Here is a 21297-nt window from a genome sequence, read left to right on the forward strand (position 1 = left end):
CTGATTTTTCATGCAGCTTTATTAATCTCCTTTGGTGCGGACTAAACCCTTTATAATGCCGGCGTGATCTAGGGAAATTGCAGCTGCACAGCTCTGTACACCCCAAACAATCTTGGAAGGGCTTAGGGATTTGAATTTGACTGTTTTGGGAGTTTGCGACATTTTGACACCGTCAGCGATGGTGACTAGTCCAAGAAGTAAGGTTGGGAAATCAACTGGCAGGGGTAAAATGACCCCATTCTTTACTCTGGAGTGATCGGCCCGTGTTGTTAAGCTGGGTTTAATACCTGCCACAGAGTATTCTCCTTTTCCCTGTCCTGCAGAATCATCTGAATCTTCGATGTTTCTGGATATTGATAATAATCACTCATTGATAAATGTAGGTTACTCTCTGCAACGCAATTCTGTTGGTCCATAAGGAGATTAATGTTATTGGAAGTATAACTGGGGAGTGTAGTATCATCATAGGAGGCAACATTTCTAAGTCTTCATATCTGGAAACAATAGTGGAAGAATTGTATGGGGATGATGAAGAGGAATATCCCTCGTTTGGCTCAGCGTCTTAACATTCTGAATCAGCGCAACATGCTACAATTGTCAAAGCTGTCTATGTGGTATGTACAAAGAAAGTTATCTTATGTGGTCAGTCGTATTGTGGATGCTATTCTGAGAAAACAGCTGCCTCAAAGGAAGTGATATTCATAATACTGTGCTCCAGCATCTTGTCCTGTTAATATGATATCTTATCAGGTGTTTGTGGCATTGTCAGATGAAAATCAGACTTTTGTGGAGTCACACAGGACAACATGCAACAGAAGAAAGCTGAATGGAAGAATGTAGAAAATATGAGGAAGTGGTTTGCTGACACTTGCAAGTGTACGTAGCAGGACATTTCCGTGCCACCAGTTCGGCACGGGCTGATTTGACGTGGACGTCTCGCTGCAGGAGCCAGTTTGGCGTGAACTGTTCCGCACGGCCAGTTCGGTCCAATTCTCGTTATTGATTTAACATTAAAACTTGAATACAATAGAAAAAAATAAAGATACAATTAAGGTCGATGCGAGCCCTGGCCTTTTGGGCTGCATAGCTGCACAGTTAATCACAAGTCCATACAGTTCTTATCAACTTTATATGCATCTGTTACATATATTAAGCGTCATAAGCTAACCTGTTCTTCATGACCTATATTAATATAAGTAAATGGTGCCTTGGAGTATAATAATATATCGATAACCTAGTGGTTAGTGCTATGGTCTAGCGCCCCTGCAGGCTGGGGTTCGAGACTACATGAATAATATATGTAATTTTTTTATTAAACATAATTCTCTGCCGCGCCTAAACATACTGGGGCCAAAACATCCCCGCACCAGACTGCTCGTGCCTAACAGGCCGAGCCCAAATGGCCCACATCGAATTGGCCATGCCGAAATGGGGTGTACCAGCAAGTTAGTTCTGGTGTAGCCAGAGCTAACTCTGGCTCCATAGCGGAAACTCCATCACCAAAGGTAATCTGTCTACAGTCTGCAGAGATTTTTGAATTATTACAAACCCCGAAAACTGTTAAGGGGAATAAGAGAGGATTAACAGATTTATTTGCAACGAACAATAGCCTTTTTCTGGAGAGATCTTTGGTATTGCAGCTGTTACATGCGATTCCACAACTGAAGATGGTTACGATGAAAGATCTTATTCTGGTAGAGCTGCCAATGGACTTAAGTGCTACAAACTGGGTTTCGGTCCAGTTTACATCGCCTGTACTAGTTGAATTTATATTGCCCCTTTTCTGCCGAGTTTGTAAGAATGGGTTAAGACATTGCTCTTGATTTAGAAAGGGATCTTCGGTGCGAAGTGGTTTCTACGTTGAAGAATGAGAAAGTGTATAATCTCCAAGTTGTTTCTACCTCCGCTGGGAGATCCACGCAACATCTAACATCCAAACTGCAATGTTTGAGGTTGTCTGATGGTGATAACTATTGGGCATGGGTACTGACCGCATTGTGCTCCAGGAATGATTGAATTCTGGTTAAGAAGAAAGCAAGTACAATGGTTTATGAAAGGGGCTGCATTTTCTATCTCGGAATTCTCTGGGGTTTCAGTCATTCCTGGTCAGACTGGAAGGGAAAAAAGGCCATTTTTGATACAGATTTATTTATGTTGCTGGAGACGTGGCGTACCTATGATAAATGTATTGATGGTTTTAACATTTTACTGAGGTATGTCTTAAGGGTGGCCTGTTAATTGGAGTTAGAACTAACATGTCATTAAGTGACTACTTACCCTCTATAATAAATGTAAATGCTATGGTGGCAGTGGTTAGTATTTGAACAGCCAATTTGGTGTTGAAAATATCAGTTAGAAATGTCTATGTGCCACTAGGAAAGGGATGTTCCCGGTCAATTCTAGATGGTTAGTTCCTGAATTCTCCATGTTCCCTTGTTATGGTAGCGCATGACTTTAATACGCAATGTGTCACATTGGAAGAGATCAATATGCGGCTTAGGTCGCAGAGACCAACTGATGAGATCTGCTGGTCTACAATTTTAGATTCTAATGGTTTGTGGATATTAGAGAACTGTGATATTGAAATAAGGGTGTGTTCTTAGTTTACATGGAAAAGTGGGAACCTTGACTCTCGAATTGATCCCATTTTTGTCTCCGTTGGTTTGAGAAAATACTTGACTCGTAATATTCCTGTAATTACCAAAGTTAGTGACCATGTTGTATTGAAAGGCCGAATTAAAGAGTGTGAAGGTTAATAAACAAACTCTACTTGCTAGGGCTGACAGCAGTGTTATGGGTAACAGGTTGAGATGGACATTAGGTAACATGGGCAAGCTTAATAGATTATTGCAAATAGTACTCTCCCTGGAAGGTATAAATCCTAATAAGGGGCCATCTGTTGATTGTGGAATGCTTATCAAGGTTGAGAAAGTGATTGGCAACCTGAACAAAGATCTCCGTAATACTTAGAATAGGATATATTAAAGCAAAGCGAGTGTGGGGGCAATTTACAATGCCCCGATTCCCAGTAGGAACAGGGAATATAGGTCTGAGTTAAGACACATAAAGAGATAGTCATTCAATCTGGATGGTAAGAAGCAGGCAATTAGAAGGACCAACACCAAATATAAAAATTGTCTGCATGGCCACAAAATGTCAATTAACTATGCTAATTGGAACATCATTTATAGGCTTTAAGAGATGGAGACAACCGAAAATGTTGGTACATAGTTCACCAATATATCATGTCTATCCATAACCACAAAATTAATTGTCTACCTGGGAAATCTTGGATAAAATATGTCCAATCACTTTACTATAGGGATCATGTGTCCTTGGTGCATGTGAATTCTAATGGAAAGGAATTGCTGGGCCTTTGTGAGGGTCCTGGATCTGAAGTCTTCCCAGCGCTTCTGGAAGTATTTGAAGTCGCGGGTTGCCACCCCCTCCGCGTTGATGGAAACCACAATGTTCTCTACCATCTATCCTTGTTGGCGCACGGTCGTCTGAAGAGGGCATTATAATGCCCCAAGATTTGCTCCACCAGGATGCCAACTTCTGTTGCTGAGAAGCTGACAGCCCTTTACCTCTCTGGCTGGGGGTTGCCAGTGGTCGCAGGTGGTGTTTGGCCCAACATGGCAACCCCCGAGGCAGGTGTGGGTGGGCAACTGGGTCCTGGGGCTGGGCTGGGGAGCGATAGAACAGCAGTCGGGAGTCTTCTGTTCCAGCAAAGGTGGTCGCAGCAACTGGACCCCTGCAGATGGCTGATGTGCAGGCACAAAATAGCAGGGCACGTAGCCAGCAGGCAGGCAGGCACTAGCAGATGGCTTGTGAGAGGCTGCTCAGGGCTGTGATGGGAGCGGGGTCTTCCGTGTGCCAGCTTGATGAATCCGCACATGAAAAAACAGCATGTCAGCATGTAATTCGAGGAAAGGGCCTTAGCATGTAAGCACGTAAGTGACGTGATTTGTGATGCGTGCAGGCATTTCCCTCGGCATGGGTTAAAGGTGAGCGCGGCCCAGCAGTTTGCAGTACATGCTTTTTGTGGCGACCGACGCATGTGTTGCTAATTCTTGTTGTTTCACGTGCCATCACTTCACAGCAGATCGAGGATGTACTTCTTTTTTTGCTGGGTGTCTTTCCTACAAGTGTTTTTCTTTCCCACACTAGTCAGACGGTGAGTCGTGCATGCTATTTTTCCTACTGCGGGTCCCCCTGTGTATCCCCCTGTGTATCGCATACCCGTTTTCGAGGTCATAGTAGCCTGTGTGTCCCATGCGTATGGGTTTTTTGTGTCCCTGGGTGCCACTGCGTACTGGGGTAGTTTAATTCCACACACGTGGGCTATCGGGGGTTGCGTACACGGTTTTATTGCAGATTTGGGGTGCCTGAGCATTGCGTGACCCGTCATTTTCTCACCGGGGTCACATACAGCCTTGCAGGCGCACAGGGGTGCTGTTTACATCTAGTATCCAACACCCCCTTCACCTCAATTGCCCAGGACAATTGTTGTGTACACCTCTCATTGGCACTAGTACATCTGTGCCATGGTTGGGAGGCCACGAAAGATGAGGGGCACCTCAGTTGGGTGTCCTCCACGTGGTGGGCATGGTCAGGGACGTGGCTGGGGTGCCCAAGGAGTAGGGTAGTCCAGAGTGTCCAGTGTGGCTGCAGAGGGGGAAGAGATAGGGGTGTACCACTTCAGCAGGAGGTTCTGCCACGTGTTGGTGCAGTCATGCCACCACCCCCTGTGGCTCCCGGAGATGCAGCTCTTGCATCTGACAATGGCGTCCATGTGACCCAGCAGTCAGTTTCATCTACTGCCACGGGCCCATCGGTAGTGGTAGCTGCAGGTGCAGCTGTGGCGACCACCACCCAGGCTCAGGGTCGGCCAGCGCATGATGCGTTGGCACCTGAGGACTTCCAGGCTGAATTTTAGGTGGTCAGGAGGCACAAGCAATGTGCGTGCAGGGATGCTCTCACTGATGCACATGCCCCTGGGGCAGTGTTGTCATCTGCTGCCCCGAGCAGCCGGGTGTTGGCAACTGCATGGGCAGATGCAGCCAAAACCACCCCGGCTGTGAGTCTGCCAGCCAGGACAGTCTCAGTCACAGAACTTGGCACAGTGGCTGTTGCTGCGCTGGGTCCAGTCAAGAGCACCCAGCAGCCACTGACGGAAGTCAGGGCTTCCGTCCTAGTTCCACCTGAAACTCCGTTGGTACAGTCCACCAGCAGCACTGCCCCTACTGGTCAGGGCGGCATTTGCCAGTCAGGGTCCGTACCACTGTCCAAGAGGAGGAAGGTTGCACCTGCGCAAGAGGCTGGGACCCCAGACACAGCTCCGGCCTCTGGCGTATCAAAGAAGAAGCCTTTCGGCAAGCAGGAACTGGACTTCCTTGTGGGCTACGTGTCGGAACACGAACGCAATATGCTAGTGGGCCCAAATTGTCAAACTACGCTTGCCCAGCATTGGGCACACTGTCAGCATGTTGCGGATGGTGTTAGTGAATTCGGATATGAGGTGCGCACAGCTCACGACTGCAAAAAGCGTTGGGATGACCTCCGACTGTGCTGAGCAAAAGCGTGCCTCCAATTATGCCATGACTCAGGTGACTGGAAGTGGGCCACCACCTGAGGAGGAACAGCTCACTCCGCACAAGGTGATCGCTGCAGAATTCATCCCGGCACAATTGTTCGGAAGAGTGGGAAAGATGCAGGATTATGATGCCTCATCCGGTGAGTGTTGTTGCGTGTTTGTCCAGCCCATGTGTGGTTTGCTTGTGTGATGTGTTGTGCTTGACTGTCACTACATGCTATGTGAACATGGTTCTCATGTGTGAGTCATGCAATGCTTCACTGATGCGTGCCTGTTGTGATGCATGCAGGACATGTGAAGCAGACGGGGACTGTCCTCATCACCACACATGCACCCTACTCACATTCTAGTCATCCGGCTTCCCCTCCGGCCCATGTTAATATATCGATAACCTAGTGGTTAGTGCTATGGTCCAGCGCCCCTGCAGGCTAGGGTTTGAGACTACATGAATAATATATAGATTTTTTTTATTAAACATAATTCTCTGCCGCGCCTAAACATAGTGGGGCCAAAACATCCCTGCACCAGTCTGCTCGTGCCTAACAGGTCAAGCCCAAATGGCCCACATCGAATTGGCCACGCCGAAATGGGGTGTACCAGCAAGTTAGTTCTGGTGTAGCCAGAGCTAACTCTGGCTCCGTAGCGGAAACTCTATCACCAAAGGTAATCTGTCTACAGTCTGCAGAGATTTATGATTTATTACAAACCCCGAAAACTGTTAAGGGGAATAAGAGGGGATTAACAGATTTATTTGCAACGAACAATAGCCTTTTTCTGGAGAGATCTTTGGTATTGCAGCTGTTACATGCGATTCCACAACTGAAGATGGTTACGATGAAAGATCTTATTCTGGTAGAGCTGCCAATGGACTTAAGTGCTACAAACTGGGTTTTGGTCCAGTTTACATCGCCTGTACTAGTTGAATTTATATTGCCCCTTTTCTGCCGAGTTTGTAAGAATGGGTTAAGACATTGCTCTTGATTTAGAAAGGGATCTTCGGTGCGAAGTGGTTTCTACGTTGAAGAATGAGAAAGTGTATAATCTCCAAGTTGTTTCTACCTCCGCTGGGAGATCCACACAACAGCTAACATCCAAACTGCAATGTTTGAGGTTGTCTGATGGTGATAACTATTGGGCATGGGTACTGACCGCATTGTGCTCCAGGAATGATTGAATTCTGGTTAAGAAGAAAGCAAGTACAATGGTTTATGAAAGGGGCTGCATTTTCTATCTTGGAATTCTCTGGGTTTTCAGTCATTCCTGGTCAGACTGGAAGGGAAAAAAAGCCATTTTTGATACAGATTTATTTATGTTGCTGGAGACGTGGCGTACCTATGATATATGTATTGATGGTTTTAACATTTTACTGAGGTATGTCTTAAGGGTGGCCTGTTAATTGGAGTTAGAACTAACATGTCATTAAGTGACTACTTACCCTCTATAATACATGTAAATGCTATGGTGGCAGTGGTTAGTATTTGAACAGCCAATTTGGTGTTGAAAATATCAGTTAGAAATGTCTATGTGCCACTAGGAAAGGGATGTTCCCGGTCATTTCTAGAATGTTAGTTCCTGAATTCTCCATGTTCCCTTGTTATGGTAGCACATGACTTTAATACGCAATGTGTCACATTGGAAGAGATCAATATGCGGCTTAGGTCGCAGAGGCCAACTGATGAGATCTGCTGGTCTACAATTTTAGATTCTAATGGTTTGTGGATATTAGAGAACTGTGATATTGAAATAAGGGTGTGTTCTTAGTTTACATGGAAAAGTGGGAACCTTGAGTCTCAAATTGATCCCATTTTTGTCTCCGTTGGTTTGAGAAAATACTTGGCTCGTAATATTCCTGTAATTACCAAAGTTAGTGACCATGTTGTATTGAAAGGCCGAATTAAAGAGTGTGAAGGTTAATAAACAAACTCTACTTGCTAGGGCTGACAGCAGTGTTATGGGTAACAGGTTGAGATGGACATTAGGTAACATGGGCAAGCTTAATAGATTATTGCAAATAGTACTCTCCCTGGAAGGTATAAATCCTAATTAGGGGCCATCTGTTGATTGTGGAATGCTTATCAAGGTTGAGAAAGTGATTGGCAACCTGAACAAAGATCTCCGTAATACTAAGAATAGGATATATTAAAGCAAAGCGAGTGTGGGGGCAATTTACAATGCCCCGATTCCCAGTAGGAACAGGGAATATAGGTCTGAGTTAAGACACATAAAGAGATAGTCATTCAATCTGGATGGTAAGAAGCAGGCAATTAGAAGGACCAACGCCAAATATAAAAATTGTCTGCATGGTCACAAAATGTCAATTAACTATGCTAATTGGAACATCATTTCTAGGCTTTAAGAGATGGAGACAACCGAAAATGTTGGTACATAGTTCACCAATATATCATGTCTATCCATAACCACAAAATTAATTGTCTACCTGGGAAATCTTGGATAAAATATGTCCAATCACTTTACTATAGGGATCATGTGTCCTTGGTGCATGTGAATTCTAATGGAAAGGAATTGCTGGGCCTTTGTGAGAGTCCTGGATCTGAAGTCTTCCCAGTGCTTCTGGACGTGTTTGAAGTCGTGGGTTGCCACCCCCTCCGCGTTGATGGAAACCACAATGTTCTCTACCATCTATCCTTGTTGGCGCACGGTCTGAAGAGGGCATCATAATGCCCCAATACTTGCTCCACCAGGATGCCAACTTCTGTGGCTGAGAAGCTGACAGCCCTTTGCCTCTCTGGCTGGGGGTTGCCAGTGGTCGCAGGTGGTGTTTGGCCCAACATGGCAACCCCTGAGGCAGGTGTGGGTGGGCAACTGGGTCCTGGGGCTGGGCTGTGGAGCGATAGAACAGCAGTCGGGAGAATTCTGTTCCAGCAAAGGTGGTCGCAGCAACTGGACCCCTGCAGATGGCTGATGTGCAGGCACAAAATAGCAGGGCACGTAGCCAGCAGGCAGGCAGGCACTAGCAGATGGCTTGTGAGAGGCTGCTCAGGGCTGTGGGGGGAGCGGGGTCTTCCGTGTGCCAGCTTGATGAATCCGCACGTGAAAAAACAGCATGTCAGCATGTAATTCGAGGAAAGGGCCTTAGCATGTAAGCACGTAAGTGACGTGATTTGTGATGCGTGCAGGCATTTCCCTCGGCATGGGTTAAAGGTGAGCGAGTACCAGCAGTTTGCAGTACATGCTTTTTGTGGCGACCGACGCATGTGTTGCTAATTCTTGTTGTTTCACGTGCCATCACTTCACAGCAGATCGAGGACGTACTTCTTCTTTTGGTGGGTGTCTTGCCTACAAGTGTTTTTCTTTCCCACACTATTCAGACGGTGAGTCGCGCATGCTATTTTTCCCACTGCGGGTCCCCCTGTGTATCCCCCTGTGTATCGCATACCCGTTTTCGAGGTCATAGTAGCCTGTGTGTCCCATGCATATGGGTTTTTTGTGTCCCTGGGTGCCACTGCGTACTGGGGAAGGTTAATTCCACACACGTGGGCTATCGGGGGTTGCGTACATGGTTTTATTTAAGATTTTGGGGTGCCTGAGCATTTTCTCACCTGGTCACATACAGCCTTGCAGGCGCACAGGGGTGCTATTTACATCTAGTATCCAAAACCCCCTTCACCTCAATTGCCCAGGACAATTGTTGTGTACACCTCTCATTGGCACTAGTACATCTGTGCCATGGTTGGGAGGCCACGAAAGGTGAGGGGCACCTCAGTTGGGTGTCCTCCACGTGGTGGGCATGGTCAGGGACGTAGCTGGGGTGCCCAAGGAGTAGGGGAGTCCAGGGTGTCCAGTGTGGCTGCAGAGGGGGAAGAGATAGGGGTGTACCACTTCAGCAGGAGGTTCTGCCACGTGTTGGTGCAGTCATGCCACCACCCCCTGTGGCTCCCGGAGATGCAGCTCTTGCATCTGACAATGGCGTCCATGTGACCCAGCAGTCAGTTTCATCTACTGCCACGGGCCCATCGGTAGTGGTAGCTGCAGGTGCAGCTGTGGCGACCACCACCCAGGCTCAGGGTCGGCCAGCGCATGATGCGTTTGCACCTGAGGACTTCCAGGCTGAATTTCAGGTGGTCAGGAGTCACAAGCAATGTGCGCCCAGGGATGCTCTCACTGATGCACATGCCCCTGGGGCAGTGTTGTCATCTGCTGCCCCGAGCAGCCGGGTGTTGGCAACTGCATGGGCAGATGCAGCCAACACCACCCCGGCTGTGAGTCTGCCAGCCAGGACAGTCTCAGTCACAGACCTTGGCACAGTGGCTGTTGCTGTGCTGGGTCCAGTCAAGAGCACCCAGCAGCCACTGACGGAAGTCAGGGCTTCTGTCCTAGTTCCACCTGCAACTCCGTTGGTACAGTCCACCAGCGGCACTGCCCCTACTGGTCAGGGTGGCATTTGCCAGTCAGGGTCCGTACCACTGCCCAAGAGGAAGAAGGTTGCACCTGCGCAAGAGGCTGGGACCCCAGACACAGCTCCGGCCTCCGGCATATCAAAGAAGAAGCCTTTCGGCAAGCAGGAACTGGACTTCCTTGTGGGCTACGTGTCGGAACACGAACGCAATATGCTAGTAGGCCCAAATTGTGAAACTACGCTTGCCCAGCATTGGGCACACTGGCAGCATGTTGCGGATGGTGTTAGTGCATTCGGATATGAGGTGTGCACAGCTCAGGACTGCAAAAAGCGTTGTGATGACCTCCGACTGTGCTGAGCAAAAGCGTACCTCCAATTATGCCATGACTCAGGTGACTGGAAATGGGCCACCAACTGAGGAGGAAGAGCTCACTCCGCATAAAGTGATCGTTGCAGAATTCATCCCGGCACAATTGTTCGGAAGAGTGGGAGAGATTCAGGATTATGATGCCTCATCTGGTGAGTGTTGTTGCGTGGTTGTCCAGCCCATGTGTGGTTTGCTTGTGTGATGTGTTGTGCTTGACTGTCACTACATGCTATGTGAACATGGTTCTCATGTGTGAGTCATGCAATGCTTCACTGATGCGTGCAGGACATGTGAAGCAGACGGGGCCTGTCCTCTTCACCACACATGCACCCTACTCAGATTCTAGTCATCCGGCTTCCCCTCTGGCCCATGTTCTAGCTCACTGACCTGTCTGCATGTAGCCTGTGGTGTCGTTCCACTCAGCACTCTGACTAGGTCATTGCATGACTGACATGCATGTGTGTTCAGCCTGCATGCAGGTACTCCACGCGGGCATGCTTCCTTGCCCCTCTGCCCCCCTGCACCTCTATTTCACCATGGCACTGGTGGGTAACATGTTGGACTACTGCAATGGCCTGTTCCACACACTTGTGTACATGCACACTTCCCCCTGCAAACCTGCCAGACACATACTGTGGGGTACATCATTTGTCCTTGATGCAGGGTGTCTCACTCGGACTGTGCAGATTGCAGATGCTCCCTGGGGACATGAGTGCCCATTCATGCTCCATGTGCATTACATGGCAGGATGATCATTGTAGTACGTGTCCAGGATTACATACATATTGTGGCATTTGGTCATCTATTCCATGCTCACTCTGGCTCAGTTCAGCATCACGAACATGCTTAGGGTGTCATTGTCTGTGTGGGGCACAGGCCTCCCCCAGTTGCAGGCCCCCTGACTCGGTTCAACTGGTGTAGTGCCTTCTTCATGAGGCTTCATCATGTGTCCTGCTTACTGTCCCATTCTCATCTGCTGTGGTGTTAGTTGACTGAGATGATGCAATTGACGCTAGCCAACACTGTCTGCCATTACACAGTTCTCTGGTCAACCGTTCATTGCCACGCAATGCCTCCCTCCATTTTCACTAAGGGGGCGTGGGGATTAACTTTATGCATGCAACCCAGTGCATGCACTTTGTACATGATGGCTGAACTTGCCCTTACACAGCTGTCATGTTTAGTGAATTACATCAAAACGTACTTGTTGATGTAGATTGTTGGTAACATACACATTTTCTGCACTGCAACCACCCACTTCTGAGCCATGTTACACCGTTCTACATACCTACTCACTGCTGCAATGTCAAAGTGACCTGGCATGTATGTTCAAATTTTCATCCCTTCACTGTTATGAAATGCGCTGGCACAGGTGCATCCTGTGACACATATACTCTGCATTGGAACACCCTAGCGGGTGTTTAGCAAAGTTGATTGATCAATCTGCAGTCTATACCAACTGGTATAGGCCACAGATTGATTATAGGCTGCCAATCAGGTTGTTATTACTGTGGAGCTGCCTGCATGTGTGTATGTGTACACTTTCACATACATCAAAGCAAGCAGCGATGAAGCTGCTTGCTTTGCTGTATAGGATGCTGTCCATATACACCATATGGGTGTATATGAACACGGGTGTATTTGAACACTTTCACATATACATATGCAAGCAGCTTCAACGTTGTGTAGTGCAACATTGCAGCTACTTTCTTAGGTGTGTGTGAAAGTGTTTATTTACTCGTGTTCTCAGCAGCATTTTTGTTGAATGACTACTATGTTTTTATTTAAAGTAAATGCTGCTGAGAATTCAGCATTTCGTCCGTTATGTTCAACTGACACAATACTGAAGGTACACTGTTGTGCAGTACGTATACGACCAGGCCCACTTAGCAATTCTGGTGGAGCCTGGGCGTGATGATTTGACACACTGAATAATGTTTTTTGGCACATTTAATGCACAATGTGCTGAATCAGGCCCTGAGGGGTGTTCTGGAGGCTTCATGGACCATCAGCTTGGACCGTACTGGGCGTTATGGTCCCTCATGCCTCATTGCAGGCCCTCACTTTGCTCGGGACATTCACCATGTCTTCATGGCCCATGACGCCCAATACGGGCCGAGCTGCAGATGGATGAAGCTATATTGGTGATGATGATTTAGTGATGCATGTGTACATGCATTTTACGTGTGTCATGGTGTGTTTTGATTCACTTGCAGCTGTGTCCATTTGGCTGATCAGACATGCTTATGCTATGGGACATCTCTTTGTTGCCATCTGTCATTTGTGCCTGTGATATGTACCTGTCAGAGATGGTGTGTGATGGAGGTGATATACTACATTCAGTGCATTCGTAGGCTTCACAATTCACGCACATCCATTTCTGCTTTCGGGATGCAATTGCATATCAATGCCACTGGATGCATGCCCGAATTTCAGTTGTGTGTGACATGTCTGCTTCATTTGTTGGCTGTTGATGTGATGACTATGTGTGTGTGGGTTATTTGCTTCTGACATGTGTACTCATGTTTGTTTTTTTCATGTTACAGGTGATGACGCAATGGCGCCAGAGAATGGTGATGTCATTCCAGATACGGGGTTGCTATTACATCAGCAACCTGGCACAATTGGGGGTCGGGGGGTGGTAGACCACGAGAACCCACTTGTGCTCCAGACCATCGTGTCCGTGGCTGGCAATCAGTCAAGCTCTGATAATCACTCTGAGCACAATGTTGAGTTAGATACTCATCATGTACATTCCTCACCTGTGAGTGATCCTGATGTGGACGATCTTCTGTCCGCGACACCTGCCCTGAGGGGCCAGACAGTGTTGGAACGTCTGCCTGTGGTGGTTCTGGATGCACGGTCACACTCCACACCAGTTGCTTATGTGCCTGGGGCATCATGTCAATGGAGGGATGTAGTCCTGCAGCCACGGGCGGTGCCAATCCTGCAAGGACCACGGCTCCTTGGGTCCCGCAGGTGTCATGTCCGGCAATGCGGTGGCCGTGCGCCACCGGGGAATACTGAGTGAGAGCAATCCATGTATGCCAGTTCACAGCAACAGGGGGCAGCTATTGATAAGATTGCTCAAGGCATGGAACGTGTGGCCCAATCCGTGCTACCCCCTGCTAGGCAGGTGGAGCTCCAGCAGCGGGCAGTAAAGTCCACGGGCCACTCACCCAGGCTGGGCATGGCGGCCTCAGACAGGGCATGCCAGGCTGAAATGGTGTCTCTTTGCCAAACACTTGCTGCTCACGCAGAGGCACACATGGAGGCCCTGGGGGATGACCATCAATCCCTCAGATCTACTCTCGTTGTGCTCAACATGTCCCAGAGGCAGCGATCAGAGGAGAGGTTCCAGCAGCTTGAGAAAACCATCTTGGCTGAGCTACGTGCATGCCGGGAGGTGCTCCAGGTGTCATGTGAGGCCATGAAGGCAGAACTCCATGTTACACGTGCTACCTTGCAAGAGGAAGCACGCATATCATGTGAGGTGCTGCATGCTGACCTACGTGCCATCGCCACACAGGACTGGGCTCACCAGACCCGCAGGCTTGCTGCCGTCGAGGGGCAATCTGCGCATAGGCATGGTCAGGCAACTGTGCCATGTCCACTTTCTGATTTCCATCCAGAGGGTGACGACTTATCTTCCACACAGGTCGGGCCGTGCAGGATTTGAGCCCATGGAGTTTTTTTTTATCTCAACATCATTGCATGTGGGTTCTGAGGTGCACCCTGTACCTCCCCCTCCTGGGTGCCTCCCCCCTGGGTTGTATGTGGCCATTTTTATTTTTATGTAATAATATTGTTTGTCTATTGTGCATTCATGTGACGGTGTGGAACTTTGTGGCTTTTGAAAGCATCCACTGTCTGTTCCAAGCGGATCCACACAAGATTGTCTTGTGTATGTGTTTGTGGCTTGGGGTCCAAACACACATGCCACTCCTGCTTCCCCTTTCAATGGGCTTGCAAGGATGGTTTGGTGTGACAGCAATTTACACAAGGGCATTGGACTTCTGTCATATCTATGGCCAGTCTGCTGCTGTACTACTTGTGTTTACACCCCTAGTGGGGATTATGGATGTTTTCTTCTGCAATCAATTTTGGTGAGTACATTTTTGAACTGTGCATTTATTGAAGTTGATTGTGATGTTTTTTCATTTCTTGCCTGTATACGTGCTTGATGCACTTCATGCAGTAGATGGTAGCCTGCACCCTTTAGCTGTCAAAGCCACACTGATGGTTGGAGGAGGCCGGGTGGTGACAATATCAAGTCGGTACATGTTACGTTCAGCCCCTGGGAATTGTGGCAAAGGTGGAAGCTTTAGGAATGTGACCCAAGAACCACAACTCACGGTGCAGTCCTCACCTGAGAAGTCCACTTAGACTACTTCTCCACTCCGTTCTGTTTGAACAGCACATTGTATCTTTCTTCCCTCTTGGACTTCGCTGCTGCGTGATGGCGCAGTTTTCCTACTGGACTACAGCTCTTTTATTCATTTTTTACACTCTGGTGCCTTTAGTCCCTATTGTTCTTCCTGCCACTGTCCTTGCTGCAGATCTGTCCGCCCGTCTCTTGGGCAGTTATTTCCACGTACTCGTACACTGCCTCGGTTTGCCTCGGTACACTTCTATACCACAGCATCTCTGTCTATCTCGCTCCTCCTATCTTTCATCTATTCCATCCATACTTTTATGTTGACTTTGGCTTTTTACCAAATATATCCAACTGTTCTGGCTCTTAACTTGCTGTCAGCTGTTTCTGGCAATCTCGCATTCACACTGCCTTTCCAGACTTGTGCTGTCTCTGCCTTTCTCTGTTCACGCTATCAAGGATTGATTGGGTTTCAGCTCAACCATCCAGTTGCGCCAGCCTCCTTGGTTATTTTCTACTCTCGTTTCAGCTCTACCCATCAGTTGTGGCATCCTCATTGATTATTGTCTACTCAAATTCCTACCCATCCTGTATAACCATTGTACAACTGTGCAACCTTGGAAGTTATTGTATCATTCAGCTTGGACATGTACTTGGCCATATTCGATAACTTCAAGTCATCTACTGGAGACTCTTCCAGGGTTTTTTGGTGCCCAGAGGCTTTTTACCTGGTTTGGGGGTTTGGCTCCTTGGAGTTCTCTGTGATTTGGTATTTTTACAGGTCAAGGTGGCCTCTGAGGGGGCTAGACCCTATTTACATGAAAGGAAGAACAAGGAAACCAAGGGGAAGGGGGATCCTGAAGCAAGGTAGACTAGAAGGAAGAAGCTGATGTACCTCAGAGACAGTTCTTCTGAAGGTCAAGGTGATGAGGAAATGAGGGAGGTGCTTTTGTTATCGGACAGTACGCTTGGGCTACAGTGATTGTTCACTGTCTGACATTGTCAATGTGGGGTGCTATGCACATGATGTGTTCTGGTGGTCAATGGATGTTCCTGTGTTGGGTTTACTTTTCTGGTGTCAGGGGATAGGTGTGGTTTGACACACTGGGATGTCCACATGGGCAATGTTCACATGTGATGTATACAGGACACTGAAGGTCACTTCATTTTACATGCATGTATTGACTGCATGACCCTACTGACACACACACTTACACTATGCACCACCACACATACAACCACCCATCCATGCCCACATGTGCACACAGATTGCCTTCTCTGCCATTCTGTATCCCTGCAGCGCATGATCACTTTTGGGATCGTGAACATGCATCACTGGGTAATTTTAGTTGCTTGCCCTTTTTTATATGATGCTCAAGGTGTATCCCCAACATAATGGCCGCTCATTGTGCTGTGTGCTGAGTGGTGTGTTGCAGGGGACACACACAGCACATGGTTTTGGGATTTGCCAATTTGTATTGGCCAATGTGCATGCCAACAAGTATTCTATCTTTTGTTGATGGTACCACAGGTGGAATGCATTTGTGTATGACTTTGTATGTGTGGGAGGTTGTTGGTCAGTCATTTCATCTGATTCCATGTCATGTGTGTTTGTCTCAGGCATGTTTCCATTTATCGTAACTAATTTGTCATATGTTGTGCATTTGGTTTGCTCTTTTGCTGTTTCATGCCATGTCAAGGTGTGGCTGACAAGGGTGATGGGGGTTGGGAGGGTTTGGGTGACATACCAGTGATTTTCATGGCCTGTTTTGCAGGGGGGGTGGTGTGATATGCACCTTGCATGTGTTCCTTTTGGTCACAACAGATTGGTAATATTGAGGTAGCTGGGGATGCACACAATGTAGCACTTCCATGGAAACATTCCCAGGGTGGCAAGGTTGTGACAGTTGACTGTCTCTTTGTCATCATCGATTGTCACCTGGTTTGTGCCAGGCCTGTGTGCACTCCACAGGGGTGGGAGTTTAGGGGAAAAATTTGGCCTCAAGCTGGGTCCGGTCTGTCTCGCCACATGCCCTTTCCCCTCCCATGAGCAGTGCCTGTGCCTGTGGTTGGGGATGTGGGGGCACAACCATGTCCACCGGTATGCACCGCCGTGTTGCAACATTGTGCAGGACACATGCTGCCACAATGATCCTGCACACTACTGGGGTCACTGGGGGTGCATATAGTAGCTGCCTGCCACAGCGGTCATGGGAGCGGAAGCGTGACTTGAGCACTCCAAATGTGCGTTCCACTATGCCCCTGGTTGCAATATGGGCTATGTTGTATCTTACCTGGGGTGGTGTGGTGGGGTTCCGTATTGGCGTCATCATGTGGGTGCTCAGAGGGTAGGCACTGTCCCCTGGGGAGGTGATGATGGTTGTCATTAGTTGGGTTTGTGTATTTGTCTGTGTGTGTCATGCATGCATGTGCACAGACATTTGTACTCACCAATGAGCCACGTGTCGCCATGTTTCCCAGCTTCCCGGTCCCGGCTCAGGGTGGACATTCTGTAAATGAAACTGTCATGGGTAGACCCAGGATAGTTTGCAGAGACAGAGGTGATGACTCCATAGGCATTGCATACAACCTGTATGTTGATGGGATGCCAGTGCTTGCGGTTTGCGGTGGATGTTCTCAGTGGCCCTAGATGGACGTAGTGCCACATGGGCGGAATCTATGGCACCTAGCACTTTGGGGAAGTGTGCCACCCTGTAAAAGTCCTGGACCACGGCCGAACTTTCTGCGGGTGTTCTGGACATGTATATGTGCTTGCAGACTGAGGGGCGCGCAGTCATGATTGCCAACACCTGGTGTAGACAGCGTGACTGTGTGGGCTGTGAGACATACCCAACTATGGCAGTTGTCCGCTGAAATGACCCAGTGGCCAAACAATGCAGGACATTGAGCACCTTTTGCAAGGGGCTCAGTGCTTGGGAGCACAAGGTGAGTGATGTGAGTTCATCCTCCCACTCAGTGACCAGGTCTAGGATGATATGAGTTGGAAACCTATACCTGCCATAGACCTCGTCATCATGCATCCCAAAAAGGCTGGTCCTGGGCAAAGAAATGCATCACCTGGCTATTTTCCTCCTCCTGTGGTGTTCCACGATCACTGCTGCGAGAAATGGGACATTTATCGTAGCTGTATATACATGTTTGTAGTTTGCGTGCACTTTTATACTGCGCAGGGACGCTTCCGCCTGCCTTCGTGTGGCAGACGTGTTTGCACCTGTGCGTGTCTGTTGGTGTGTGCGGGTTTCCTCTATTCGATTCCATGAATACGTGTTGTTCACGCGCGTGTGGGCGTTCCATGTATTTCCCAGCAGTACTTCCCCAGTTACGCCCTCATTTTCACGCGTTGTTCCCCATTCTGCGTGTTCCGCACCCTGTTTGGTGTGTGCGCTACACGTTGTGCGCTTTCGCTCTGCCGTTCGCGCACAGCGTCCAGGATGTTGCAGTGACGTGTGAGCCTGTGTGCGACATGCGCAGTTTCGTCGCAGCTCCCTGGAAAAACATGCGCACAGACTTCCATGAATTGCTTGCAGACGATTTGCACGCGTGCGCTGGTTGGTTCTCGCTTGCGCCACCGATTCCACCGCACAATTATTCCATGAATCGGCCCCCAAATCTGCAGGGTAACAGGCTGACTATGCTCCCTTTAAATGAACGAAGAACGTGAGATACGTCCTTGCTTCATAAGAAATACATATGTAATATAGGATTGGTGGAGAATGCAAGAGTTCAGGGGGGCTGTAGGAGGTTAACACAAGCACCACACGTTGTTGCTATAATGTATGAAAGGCGTCATTTCATGACAGCGGCGGTTCCCAGCCCACTGGCTGTGGTACACCCTTACAATCCAGCTGTTTCGCATTTCTTAAGCAACTCATGTTCATGGATCGTTAAAACAAGGAGCTCGGTTTGCTGTTTTAACGCAGACCCCCTCTTTCTCAGTGTTCAAACTTTTATTTGATTTCAAGGGGAGAGCAATGATTTATTTAACGGCTCGGCCTTTTCCTCTCTTCTGTCGGCCTGGGTGTACATTACACCCGTCCATGTCTGCAAGGTGATCTTTCCTTGCACTCATATTTTGATGTGGTCGCCCTGAACTTTCACCTCTGGACAGCTGAGTAGTTGCAGAAATGGAACTCAACACTGAGAACTTTTCGGTGGGGGTCAAAGACACCCTTAAGGTCTGGATTCATGAAACCGCCCGTGAGTGCTCTGGTGAGATGGACGAGTCCATTGTGAGGAAATCGCAGGTTTGGAAACAGCGCTCTGAGAGGATTCAAGTTGTCCGTCCGCACGTGCGTGACCAGATTTTGAAGGACAAGTTCATTTATTTATTTATTTTCATTTATATAGCACATTAAACCCAAAGGCATCAAGGCGCAGTTACAACCAGTCACACATACGAAAAAGCCATGTTCATGCATTCTCGGGTAATGGCTTTTGCAAAACACTGGTTTCCCATATGGGAGTATGTTCAGATTTTAACCTTAAAACGGCATGCGGTGTCATGTAGTTGAGGTTTGCACTGCACCATGATTTTGACAAGGGTGTCTGTCTTATCAAGCTCGTACTTTCGTTCCCAGACACATCAGTGTTCAGTTCTCTGGATAGAACTGGCGTGTCTCGTACACTGCACATGAAGAGCTTTAAGTGGTCACGGGCTAAACGCTGGAAGTCTTCAAATGTTTCTCTAGAGCTGGGGCTCTGCATGGGCTCTTGGATCTGACTTCCCTGACCTCATTTCCTAGTGTGACAAACTATATAAAAAGATGAGTGTCAATACTGCTCTTTGCCAGTAGGAGTCACTGTCAGACAGGTTTAGAATCACATCATCAGTCACAGAAATTTGGAGAATAAAAATAGGACCTAGCGAATACACTATTTGGCAGCATATCACGTTGAAGTGTTGTCATAAGAAAAAAATAATTTAAAGAACACAAGAATCCTGGAGCTTCTTCAAAAGTGTGGAACGGAACATTTATAGAGGTTTTTTGATTTGATTTCGATTTTATATTTGCAAAGCTTTGTATTAGTGTGTTTTTTTACTACACCTTAAATATATTTTAAACTACTTTTAAAATAAATTGTACTCCCTCTCCTTCCAAGTAGCAAAAAGTGACCGTGCCTGTTAGGACGCTATTTTCTTTACATAGGCCCCCGTCTTGTAAGCATTCTTTTGCTACTTGGGAGTCTGAGACTGTGCAAGACCATTCTCAGGGAGCACTTCAAATATTCTTTGTGAAGTGTTAGGGCCCTTTCCATTGCTTATCCCACTCAAAGCCCTGTGCGTATGTGACTGTCAGTAGGAGCATCACTGACTTGAACCCACAAACTGGCAAACTCCAAAGGCCCAGGGTTATTGCTTGTCTGATCCACCAAGTCGCCCAGGAAGTTATTACAAATGTGGTGTTCTTAACTCCTCCTCCAGTCCAACCATAAACCCAGGAGAAGCCACAAACAAGTGGCCAGTGAGTAATAGGTCATAGATGAAATAGTTTGGTGACCTGCACATAGCTGGGTCTCGCTTTTGGAAGAAGAACAAGACACCAGTCCAAAATACTCTACTTTAAAGCATTGCTTCTAGCCGAGCCAATTAGCGAGATACTCCAGGTTCAGGGCAGACTGGCATTTCTCTACTTAAAGCTGTGGCTTTGTAGAAAAAAGGTCAGCTCTACGAGAAAGATAAGACAGGACTTTCTGTCGGCATGCACATAAAGGAAGGCCATGCAAACCTAGGTAGTCAGGTGAACTGGAGATGGGAATGCGCTGCATACATCTTGGAGCAGGTAGGAGGCGGGTTAGTAAAGGCCCCCAGCCTTGGCATCAGCTGTGAAGACATGCATGGGTTATTGGATGAACGTGATAAACCAAGGGATCAATGACAGAGTTATTACATGAGCACCACATCGTGACAGGCATGCCTCTACATTGACACCCTAAGGCCATTCAAGGGTCTTTGAATTGTTGATATTTAAGAATCACAAATCGTCCCAGGTGTCAGCAGCGGACCAAGGGCTTCAAAGGCAAGCCTCCACACACTGCATCAGTGCTGGGAAAAGGGCAAATTACACCCGGCGAATCGCGAGAACACCTTTTACTATGAGAAAGGACAGCTGAGCGATGGTGCGATACATCCTCTCCCTCTGGAAGCAGCAGCAACCCTGCCTTACAGGGGAAGCGGAGACCCTGCTTAGTCTGCACTTCGCACTGTTCTAGCAGAGGAGGACTGTGGGGGAGGGAGGGAGACTGACTTCCCGACAGATGTGTGTTTCAAGAAGGACCAGGTGTGCTATGGCAGACCACGTCGCCGGGCCTCTACCCCGCCAAGCTGAATGCTAGCAGAACTCCCACGCAATCCCCCAATACACCGAAGGCCATCCTTAGCGCATCCCCCTCTATGAACTTCTTGCCCTCCATACCCCACTTTTTCCTCCTTAGGACTGGAGAAATGTGCCCATTTAATAATTTCCCAGTTACAGGTGCTGAAGGACCTCCAAAGTCATATTGTCTTGCCTTGCCCCCTCATAGAGTGCCTTGCTTTTTTCTCACCTGAAGTTCTCACCTGCGTGCTACTCTGATCGTCTGCA

Source organism: Ambystoma mexicanum, chromosome 3q (assembly GCF_040938575.1).
Source record: "Ambystoma mexicanum isolate Mex_15411 chromosome 3q, UKY_AmexF1_1, whole genome shotgun sequence".
NCBI lineage: Eukaryota > Metazoa > Chordata > Amphibia > Caudata > Ambystomatidae > Ambystoma > Ambystoma mexicanum.